The sequence below is a fragment of the Notolepis coatsorum genome (genome assembly GCF_963971535.1).
Source record: "Notolepis coatsorum genome assembly, chromosome: 4".
NCBI classification, from domain to species: Eukaryota; Metazoa; Chordata; class Actinopteri; order Aulopiformes; family Paralepididae; genus Notolepis; species Notolepis coatsorum.
The window spans coordinates 36,131,087-36,143,844 of NC_140168.1; positions in this window are offsets into that span (position 1 = coordinate 36,131,087).

Sequence of the window (12,758 nt, forward strand, 5' to 3'; positions counted from 1 at the left end):
TTGAATAAGGGAGTATGATTGTGCCATTTATGTGGGTTAGGATATTTTTTTTGTGTTTCACGCCATATCCGGATCGCATGAGTAATTAGGGGGCCAAATTTCCGTTCACAGTGCTTGATTGGAAGTTTAGTGTATGCTATGTCCTTCAGTCTATGTGGGGCTACTATGTTTTTTTTTATATGTAATTTTCTCCAGGATACTAATGCTTGGGGATCAAACCATATTGTCAATGGTCTTAATGTGTACGCCTTAAAATAATGGAAAAAATCTGGAAATGCCATGCCACCGTCTGCAAATAAATGTGTATGTGGAGGAGTGTAATCTTTTCCAGTAACCCTCTGGAAGGGCTAACGGTAGCATTGAACTGAAGAAGTTGATTCTAGGTAGTACGTCCATCTTAATTATTGATATCCGTGCCTGTACTGAGTTTCTAAGTTTTGCCCACCTATCAAGGTCGTCTTTGATTTTGTTTTGGATTTTTGTGTAATTGTGCTTCACCGTTTGTCTTATGGTGGGGAATATTTCCACTCCCAAGCATCTAAAATGTTTTACCATAGGTATCTCTCCTGGGAGGGTTATATCTTTTTTTGCAGGGGTGTTAAGTGGAAGGAAAGCCGACTTCGGCCAATTCATCTTAAATCCCGATAAATCACCAAAGTTCTCAATCAACTTGAGCAGATGAGGCAATGTGGTGTTGGGGTTTTGCATGAACAGTATTACGTCGTCCGCATAAAAAACTAATCTTATGTTGTGTGCCCTTGATTACGATTGGTTCTATGGATTGGGATTGTCTTATATATTGTGCTAAAGGCTCTAATGATAGATCGAATAGTCCGGGACTAAGAGGGCAACCCTGTCTGGCTGAGCGTGATACCGGAAAGATTTTGGAGATGATTGTACCTGTTGTAATCATGGCCGATGGGTCTTTGTATAATACTTTAATCATATCAATGAATCCTTTTCCTAACCCCATCCTTTCTAATACTGCCCATAGATACCCTGCCCATAAATTCATGACATTTATGATATACACAACATACAGATATAAGAATCTAATCTAATCATCTAAACTAATCTAATCATGACATTTAAGACATGCATGACATATATATATATATATATTAGAGCTGGGCCGTTAACGGCGTTAACGTGCTGCGTTAACGCTATACTAGTATCGCGCGATAATATAATTAACGCATTAATCTAATTTTTTTTTTTTTTTTTTTTACGTTTATTTTTTTTACCTTTATTTACCCAAGGTAGGTTCGCTGAGCACAGATGCTCTTTTTCAAGAACGCCCTGCTTCACATTCACACAGTTCCATTCACACCTGGGAGCTGCCCAGTACAACCACAGTTGACACCATTGGCCACTGAGCAACTCCACTGGAGCAGTTGATTCAAGCCATGTCACATAGTTCAAGTTTGAAATTATTCTTTCTGTTTTGCTCCTGAGAGTGCTAGATACTGTACTGTACTGGTAATATTATTTATTTGTGTTAACTTCTGAATAAAACAACTTATTAAACACAAGTACATCTTATTGAACATTATTTTGATATTTCATTACCAATTATCATAGCAAAACAGCTTTTTCAAACAGTCTGTAATGCATTTTGGAAACGGGAGATGGGCTCATGGTGTAATGGGCCACCTGGCCTGAGAAACATAAGGAGGAAAAAAAAAGTAAGGACTTACTTCTGGTCATTATTTGGGTAGAACACACATATTTTGAATGCCTTCGGCAGGTTTTCTTTTTTTTTTAGCCATTTTAATCTAGATTAATCCCAGGATTGCAGATAGATTAATCTAGATTAAAAAAATTAATCTATGCCCACCTCTAATATATATATATACTGAGCGCCTGAAGACTGTGCTATTAAACCAGGAAGTGCAGCACTGTTGATAAGGCTGTAGCCTCCACTACTGTAGTGCCCTGCGCTGCAACACAACTAACACAAGAGTGAACAAAAAACGCTCATGGACCCGCAGTCTGTCGTTGACTGCTCGCTTGTGTTGTTCGTTGGATTAGTTTTTGGATTATTTGGGCTCGCCAAACAAACTATCAAAACGTACACAGACGCGCGGTCTGTCGTTGACTGAGTCGCTTGTGTTGTCGCTGTGTGTCAGACTCTGGATTCTTTCGAACACCCGCCCACCTCTACCTCTGATTGGCTTACCATGACATTTTACTCAACCTCAGCCAATCGCGCACTGCCCACTAACCAAGGAAAAAAAGTATTGCTTCTCGGCGCAGAGTTCTGTCTGATGAAAAAAACAGCTTCAATCATAGTAACGCGCCGCATTTTTTGGCAGTAACGGTAACAGCGTTATTAACATTGGAAAAGTAATCCGTTAGATTACTCGTTACTAAAAAAACTAGGTACCGCCGTTATTTATAACGCCGTTATTCCCATCACAGTATGATGTCATAATCAAACATTCTAGAACATTTGTGATGTCACAGTATGATGTCATAATAGTTCATTCTAGAACATTTGTGATGTCACAGTATGTCATAATCAAACATTCTAGAACATTTGTGATGTCACAGTATGATGTCATAATAGTGTACTTTGTGTACACTATATATTCAACAATTCTCTCAGAAGATCTCAGATCTCACAAGACAAGTGAAGATCTCACTTCGTGTTTCCGGCTACTTGTCTGTAAGTTTGAATATATTCTGTAGATACCATTTTAAAATCACCAAAATGGAAAAGGAAACAATGTCCTTTACAATCCTTAATGAGCTGCGTCTGGAGGGAAGGTTCTGTGATGTGGTTATTAAAGTCAACAGCACTGAGTTGAATGCCCACAAGGCCCTCCTGTGTGACTGCAGTGAATATTTCAGGTAAGTTTAGCTTGGTTCAGGTTAGTTTGGTTCAGGTTAGCTTGGTTAGTAAACAGATACCATACTGTACTTTTACTGTAAACATATAATATACTGTACTTATACTGTAAACAGATACTATACTGTACTTCTACTGTAAAAATATACTATACTGCACTTATACTGTAAACAGATAATATACTGTACTTCTACTGTAAACAGATACTATACTGTACTTATACTGTAAACATATATTATACTGTACTTCTACTGTAAAATATACAATACTGCACTTCTACTGTAAACATATACTATACTGTACTTCTACTGTATAAAGATACTATACTGCACATCTACTGTAAACAGATACTATACTGTACTTCTACTGTATAAATATACTATACTGTACTTATACTGTAAACATATAATATACTGTACTTCTACTGTAAACATATACTATACTGTACTTCTACTGTAAACAGATAATATACTGTAGTTATACTGTAAACAGATACTATACTGTACTTCTACTGTAAACAGATACTATACTGTACTTCTACTGTAAAAATATACTATAATTCTACTGTGCTAAGACCCTATACTTCTACAGTGAACATATATTACTACACAGGACAGAATGTTGCTTACTGTTTACTCATCAGATTTCTCTATACTCTGCGTCCCACAGTGCCCTCTTCACTCGCTGGAGTGACTCAGAGAAAGCAGTCTACACTATCCCTGGGGTGTCCCCGGGTATGATGCAGCTCATCATAGAGTACTCCTACACACACTTTGTGCTGGTGACAGCAGAGAACGTGGAAGAGCTTCTGGTGGCTGCAGACCAGCTTCTCGTCACTGGCATAGTAGGAGCATGCTCTGACTTCCTAGAAGGCCAGCTGTCTCTGGAAAACTGTGTCGGCATCTGGAGGTTCGTGGACATCTACTGCTGCCCTGATCTGAGGCGCAAGGCCCATCTCTTCATCGTGTGCCACTTTGAGGAGATGTTGCACGTCTCACAGGAGTTTGTGGAGCTGTCCCCGCAGCAACTGGTGGACATCATCGAGAGGGATGACCTGAACGTGAAGAACGAGGAGACGGTGTTCGAGGCCATCCTCCGTTGGATCGACCACTCCCGTGAGGAGCGTAAAATACACATCCCTTTGCTGCTGCCCAAGGTAACTAATTGTATTATTGTGCATTACATTAAAACAACACTAGGTTCCCTAGTACAGTGGTTCTCAAATATTTGGGTCCAAACTGTTCCCTAGCAACAGAAACCGTCTACAACGATGTCTAAGTTGTACCCGCTGTCTGCTTGTCTCTTCCCAGGTTCGCATGGGCTTGATGAGGCCTGACTACTTGCTGAACAATGTCCAGAACAACCCTGTGGTGAGGGACAGCCACGACTGCAGGGCCCTCATCCTCAGCGTCCTGAACCCCTCTGGCTCCGACAGGCTCCCAAACCCCCTGACCCGCCCACGCCTGTCCCAGGAGGTCCTATTGGCCAGTGGCGGCAGCGCGACCATGGAGGCTTACAATATCCGAGCCGGTGGATGGATGGACGTGAGCGTTGAGGGGGAGAGTCCCCGGTGGTGCCACGGCACCGCTTATCTCCACGGTCTGGTCTACTGCGTCGGCGGCGGCGTAAACGGCGTAGAGTATTTCAACAGTGTGCAGGTTCAACCCCGTCACTTGCAGCTGGCTGCAGGCGGCTCCCATGCACTCACGCCGCAGTCGCCTTAGCGTGGTCGCGTTGGGCGGCTGTATCTACGCCATGGGAGGGTGGGACGGACACGGGTACCTGAACACCGCAGAGCGCTATGAGCCTGAAACCAACCAGTGGACAGTGATCTCACCCATGCTGGAGCTCAGGAACATGGCAGGGGCAGCAGCCCTCCAGGGCAAGGTGGGTGGAACTGAGGGACACAGGGTACTAGATGAACACAAGGAATGTCAGATCAGAAATCATAAATGTCTTTATTGCCAAGTAAGCTTGCACATACAAAAGATGTGTCTGGGTCCTTTGGTGCATCAACATTAACAGACAATTAAAGTAGAATGAAATCAAATGGAATATATAAACTAAATTAGAATATTCTTTCTTATTACAGGTTTACATCTGTGGTGGCTGGAACGGGACAGGGTGTCTGCTCACAGCTGAGTGCTACAGCCCAGACACCGACCAGTGGACTCTGATCGCCCCCATGAGCAGCAGGCGTAGACGACTGGGAGTCGCTGCGTACGGAGGACAAGTCTATGCGGTAGGGACAAATGCTTTATACTAGATGTTTTATAGATATGTATCATTTGACTTTCAATGCTTCTGTGATGCCCTCATTTCCCTAAATGGATTAATACAGTGTCTGCCTACCTTAACCACACACTAAAACATTCCTCTCATGTGTCCTGTCCTCAGGTGGGAGGGTGGGACCGTGGACACGCCCTGCGTAGCACGGAGGCCTACAGCCCCTTGACTGACTCTTGGAGCGCCCTGCCCGCCATGCTCACCCCCCGCAGCCACTTTGGCATCGCGGTGCTGGACGACCTGCTTTTCGTGGTCGGAGGCTACAGTAGCTCCACCATCCTTTCCAACGTGGAGCGCTACAACCAGAGCAGCAACAAGTGGACTGTAGCCGAGGACATGAAGTTCCAGCGCGGTTACATAAGCTGCTGCATAATGCATGGCCTGCCATTTAATATGAGCCAGTACGCTGCTCCCGGTGGAGGAGGAGGAGGAGGAGGAGGAGGAGGAGGAGGAGGAGGAGGAGCAGGAGGAGAGGAGGAAGAGGAGGATGAGGAGGAGGAGGATGATGATTAGGAGGAACAGGAGCAGGAGGAGGAGCAGGAGGAGGAGGAGGATGATTAGGAGGAACAGGAGCAGGAGCAGGAGGAGGATTAGGAGGAGGAGGAGCAGGAGGAGGATTAGGAGCAGGAGGAGGAGGATTAGGAGGAAGATGAGGAATAGGAGGAGGAGGAGGAGGATGATGAGGAGGATGAGGAGGAAGAGGAGGAGGAGGAGGAGGAGGAGGAGGAGGAGGAGGAGGAGGAGGAGGAGGAGGAGGAGGAGGAGGAGGAGGAGGATTAGGAGCAGGAGGTGGATGAGGAGGATTAGGAAGAGGAGGAATAGGAGCAGGAGGAGGAGGAGGAAGAGGAGGAGGATTAGGAGCAGGAGGAGGAGGAGGAAGAGGAGGAGTAGGAGGAGGAGGAAGATGAAGATGAGGAAGAGGATGAGGAGGAAGATGAGGAAGAGTAGGAGGATGAGGAGGAGGAGGAAGAGGAGGATTAGGAGGAGGAGGAAGAGGAAGAGGAGGAAGAGGAGGAGGAGGAAGAGTAGGAGGAGGAGGATTAGGAGAAGGAGGAGGAGGAAGAGGAGGAGGCAGCAGCAGGGGATCCATCTAAGAACCTTAAACATTTATTAGACCAAAATAAATCCTAAGAAATTTATAAATTACTATCAGCCAAAGGTGGTGCATTTCTTTCTTCTAGTAATTCAGACAATATCGGTTTTTAGTTTGTGTAATGTAATGTAATATCTGTTTTTAGTTTGTGTAATGTAATGTAATATCTGTTTTTAGTTTGTGTAATGTAATGTAATGTAATATCTGTTTTTAGTTTGTGTAATGTAATGCAATGTTTTTAGTTTGTGTAATGTAATGTAATATCTGTTTTTAGTTTGTGTAATGTAATGTAATATCTGTTTTTAGTTTGTGTAATGCACATAATATGGGAACTTTTATCCATATGCTAGCCCGGCATAGTTCTGACAGTCACTTGTGCTACTGCGAAATAAATGACACACAGCTTTGTGTTGTCAACTGATAGAAATTGTGCGTTTCTCTATTCCAATGATTTCTACAATATAATATATATATAAATAACTGTCTTTTACTAGTACCTTACTACTATGTACTATGTTACTATCCGTATACTACTACCTTGGATAAGTCCTGTGGACCCAACTCTGGCCACTGACCACATGAGCGAACGGGTACATACGCACACAATACACGGCCACTGATGGATCCGTGGGACTTGGTAAAGCACTATGGACCCAACTATGACCACTGATAAAAACGTAACTACACTAGCATTATAAGACCTAAACATTGCTACCTACCATACAAGTGCATTGGTTTAGTGCATTTCCGGTTGCCACTGAGCGGAAATGTTTGTGCGGACCTGTTCTCCCAAACTGGTAAGCAAATGACTGTTTTTACGTTATTTTCATTTTTACGTTACTATTATTATTATTATTATTATTATTATTTTTTTTTTTAACATTGATCTTAACTGATCACTATGACTTTATTGCTTTTATCGTTATATATGCCTATAATTGTGTACAGCACTTTGAGCTACATGACATGTATGAAAGGTGCTTTATAAATACTTACTTACTTACTTACTTACTTACCTACCATGCTAATATGTCTATTATACTATGCACTCAGGGTGTAACACTCAAGTTCAACACTATTTGATGAACAATGCCACTGACCATAAGCTGCCAGAGATGCATATCTCCTGCTGACCAGAAAACCACACACTTTTCTGATAGTGGGGTGCCTGGACACTCAGTCATTTAAAATGTATATGCGAAAGTTTCGTTTTCACTTCTAATTTGAAGATAAGGATCTATAGAACAATTTTGGAACCAGTTGAATTTAATAAAAATGTATCCAAAATGGCCCACAATCGAAATCATGAATTCTTTAAAAACTTCACACAATTGCTGTGTAATATAATTTTGTATTGCTATTTTAAGTTAATACTGTGTGAGGAATCAACTGGAGTTCAAATATTGATGTTTTGAATATTCTGGTATGGCAAAAATCAAAGATGGCTGCAATTTCTGTATTTATTTTGAATTACGCTTCATAACTTTTATTCTATTGAACCTAGAATGGTGATGTTGGTGCCTGTACCTAGGTTTTCATGAATGAGTAATTGAATACAAATAAAATAAACATGATTGGAGCATATCTTATATGATAGTTTACACAATGAGACAATACATATGTGGAGAACTAGAATATGAGAACTGTAAACAACAGTTGATTGTAAAGAACAAATGATGATTGTGAAGAACGTCCTCATCACAAGAAAGGATCTGCATCTCAGCACCAATGTCAACGCCATGCCAAAGACCTGATGGAGGTGTTGCTGAGCAATGGGAATCCCTTTGAGGAGGGAAGTAAAGACCTGGTTACATTAGACAATAAGGTGTGTGAGTCTGCGGCTGCTGCCATATCTGTCCATCAACTCGAGTCTACGGGACAAGAGCAGTACAACAATTTCAGGAAGAGTGCTTGAATCACATGACAGACATCTGACAGCACCGATCAAGCGAAATAACTTACTGTTGTTCCATAAGAAGAAAACACAGAAGAAGACAGCAAATAAGCTGAGAATGCAGCACTTCAAACATCATGCAGAGCTCTATGGGACAGCTTTTATTGTGCTAGACACAATACACATCAAGTAGAGATATTTCTGTTGACGAGGAATTAGTTGCGCCAGGTGTAACAAGACATTTTCTCATTCCTGTCAAATAAGTTGTTAACAGATGGACAGTTCCCAGATGACAAGGATGTCTACATCACTGCAGGTGATCAAGTCCACCATGTTGGAAACAGTCCACCAATGGATCAATGCTACCATGAGGAAGCTGACACTCGTGTCCTATAATACATCTCCTCCACCCCCTCCAAACATCATCACTTGGGAGGGTGCATACTGGAGATACAGATGTTTGTCGTAATCCTTCTGACTAATTTCCATCACATCAAGCCACTAACAGATACACACCCACTCAGGGACGTGCACAGGACTTTAGAGGGGCAGGTGCTCAAAGGCTGAAAAGGGCACTATACCTGTGTGTGTTTTAACCGAGCGCGCGTAGCGCACAAGCCCGATTTTTAAGGGCCCTTTTCTGGCAGGGCGGCCCCCTTTTTATGCTTTTTGGGGGGTTTTGGTGATCAAATATTGAATATTGAACTATAATAATCAGTGCAGGGGCTCACTTATCCTTGAAAGACACTTTTATCACTGACTTAAAAGGCTATACATCTCTATAAATGTGCAGGGGGGAGGGAATAAGTGCTTACCCTACAGACCCCAAGAAGTGCTGTATATTCTGTATTGTTTAATATAAATGCATTTTTTATTCCAATCCCGATTTGTATTTGAGATTCCCAAATCCCATCGGACTTGACTTCTTCGTGTCCCTCAGTGAGTATAATACCAGCATTCAACTGTATGCGCCACAGCGGTTTCTATCATCATCATCATCATCATCACCCACGCTATGCATAAAATATATAGGTCCCCGGAAAGGCACGCTGAGGCCGTGCAAACTGCAATGGAATATGGGGCATCTCTCTCTCTTTACCTAATATTTTGATTCTATCGTGACATTTTTCAGTTGGAAGGGCAGTCTATATGCGTAACGAAAACAAAATGTTTTTTATTTTTATTTTTTCAAAGAGGGCACTTTCTTTTACGAGGCTCAAAAAGGCAGGTGCTCAAGCACCCCTTGGGCTCTATGTGTGCATGTGCCTGTTGCATTGTATATATGATTGGATATTGAACTGTGAACAACAAGCCACTGATCACGGTTTTTAGCTCCACCTATTTTCACATGGAGATATTGCATCGACAGACCTGTTATTTTGGTTGTATGCACAGTGTGTTTGTATTTGGGTAAAAAAAAAAATTGCTGCATTTTTTATTTGTTTCCCCAGTCCCCTTTCCTTAGCTGTCTTCCCCATGTCATAACTCTCCCATTCCCTGTTTATTGTATTTTAACGTAGGTAAGTTCATGTGTCAGGTAGGTAAAAGGTATGTCTTTTGTGTCCGCTTGTACGACATCCATGTTGGTCTCCATTGACTGTAGCATTAGTACCCTGAATTTTTGTCACCAAGCAAAGCTGTGTTTGTTTGCGTGCCAAATGTGTAAGCATGGGCATTATAATGGAGTGCATGTCTAGCCCTGTGATTGAGTTGATTCACCAGAGTGTAAAACCTGTTCTCACGCTCAGGTATTATTGTATTATTCTTGCCCCAAAATCCCCTATTTTTCTCCTTCAATTTGTATGAATAAATGTATCCATGTACCTCTGTTATACATGCATCTGATGTCCTGTTGTATTACTGTGTGGGGAAACTACAAAACCTAGTCCAGGTTGGATTTACTCGACCTGTGACATACACACCGGGGGGCCATTTGTTGAGGATTCGCCTCTTACATTTACACATTTACATTTAGTAATTTAGCTGACGCTTTTATCCAAAGCGACTTACAAGTTCTGTACGACAAGACAGCAAGAAGGGTACAACTCTATCAGCTGAGTAACAATGTTTATCAAAGTGTTGCGTGTTACAGTGTAGGTTAGTTTATTAGGACAAGTGCATGACAGTAATGTTAGTCAGGGTTAGATTTTTTTATTTTAATTTTTTTTTATTATCATTTCAGATAATGGTTGAAGAAGTGAGTCTTTAGTCGACGGCGAAAGATTGGACGGGATTCGGCTGTCCTAACTGGGGTGGGTAGTTCATTCCACAATTGTGGGGCAAGGACTGAGAATAGGCGGCTTCTCTTTGATGACCCTCCGGGAGCTTGGATAGGAGTAGGTCTGAGGCGGCCAGAAGATGCAGAGCGTAGGGGTCTTGAGGGTGTGTAGTTAGAGACCATTGACCGGAGGTAGGCGGGAGCGGTTCCCTTTGCCGCACGGTATGCTCCTTGATGATGTCGTCAAAATAGCCGCGGCTCTTCTGTTCCTAGCGTTGGGGAAAGACGTGATCAAACTTGATGACCTGGCCCTGATAATTTCTGTGAAGTGTGCACAGCCACTAACACAATATATTGATTCACACCCCCACCAGATGCTGCGATTGCAAAGAAACTTGAGGCTGGCTTTCAGATGCAGTGAGCATCTGGTAAGCCACGCCAGCCCCCCTCCTCCTCCACACACAGGCATCTGGCCACCCATCTATAGGAGGTTTTGCTCCTCTGCTTTGGGAAGCGGCAGGTGGGCAGGGCTGTGGCTCTTAGGGAGATCAATGGTGGCCTGGCAGGAGGCTAGAAGCCCCAGGCAGCTGCTAAGGCATAGCTGGCCACACACAACGTCGACACAGCAAATATATGCTGGGGCTTAGACAACATTAGATAATATACGTTTGCCTGCCATGGTTTTATAAAACCAGTCATTAAAGGGGGAATATTTTACTCGCAGCAGCGCTCTCTCTAGATGTAAGTCAGTGTCAGATGTTGGCAACAGTGTGCTGTCTAGCTATTATATCCAGCTTGTTGATCTAACTGGAGTACAAAGAACTCTCTTCACAAACACCATGTCCACTGTGAAATTATGTCCTGCTCATAATGGAGGCCTTAGAGGTGTAGGAATGTCTGTGTAGTTCTCCTTCCTACAGTATGGCTGCCTGTAACCATTGGTAACCCCTTTCTACTCTGACTTATTTACAGGATCCAGTAATAAGCCGAATTATGTTGTTTTTGTTGATATATTTCTCATAGCAACCGTTGACTCATTAATTGCCGTGTACAGAATAATGGTTGCTATGTTACAGGCAGCCCTGCTGGAACAAATAACTACACAAACATTATGTGCAAGGCCTCTATTGTGTTACACCTCAACTATATGTCCTCATTAGTGGCCGTAAACATCAGTAAAGCACAGTGTCCAGTAAGTTTGATATTACTTATTACTTTCCACTTTATTTGACACTGAGGATCTCACTCTTTTAAGTGTCAGGGGTCCAGCAGTCAGTTATCTTTTTGTGTTAGAGATCGGGCAAGTAATAATGTCGATAAAGTGTTCAGAGAAGGCTTCCATTACAAATAAGAATAGAGAGCAGCCTGCTTCTCAGGGACTGCTTTCATTAATGATGATGGTAGAGAACAACCTGCTTCTCATGGACTTCTGCCATTAACAAATGCACTTATCTGCTGGGAGATGGTGCTTTGAGGAGCCCCCATATGAGTAGACCTCTGCAGCCGCAGTGGAGGAAATGGAAGGTGGTGGATAAATGGACTGCATTTATATAGCGCTTTTATCAAAATCGCTTTACACCTTATACCTCACATTTACCCATTCACTCACACATTCACACACAGACAGCGGAGGCAACCATGCAAGATGCCAACCTGCTCATCGGGAGCAGTTAGGGGTTAAGTGTCTTGCTCAAGGACACTTTGACACTCTGCCATTATATTAGCTTAAAATGTATTGTCATTATACAGCACAAGTTTGGCATCCAACCAGAGTGCAAATGTAGCAGTAAAGTGCAATGTACAATGTGCAGGTGGTTAAACTAGGTACAAAATATACAAATGAGTACTACTGAGTATAGTGGTAATCAGATGTATGTACAGAGTTGTATTATATAAATAGAGACAGTGACTACTACTGGCCAGCAGCATAACTAATACAAGTAGGATATGTACAGATATAGATATAGTATGGACTGTGTACAGGTAAGTACATAGAGGTGAGGATAGGTATATGCAATGGGAATATATATATATATATATATATATATATATATATATATATATATATATATATATATATATATATATATATATATAGCATTATACAGTAGTACATGCTATCATACAGAGCTATGGGTTGTGTGCAGGTGTTCAAGCAAGTATATAGAGGGGTTATGTGCAAGTATATTCAGACAAATAATGGGTATACACACAGTATGCAGTAATATAAAGATATCAATGTAAATATGCGGTATATATAGCACTGTTGTACATGCTATCATAGAGTATAATGGGTAGACAGTGAAGCAGTAGGTAGGTATTGACAACCGAGTTTGGAGTCGTACATTATGGGTAACAAGAGCCTAGGCTGTAGGCAATGGAGTCAGAGTTCATATGGTGGGTGGTACAGAGTTCA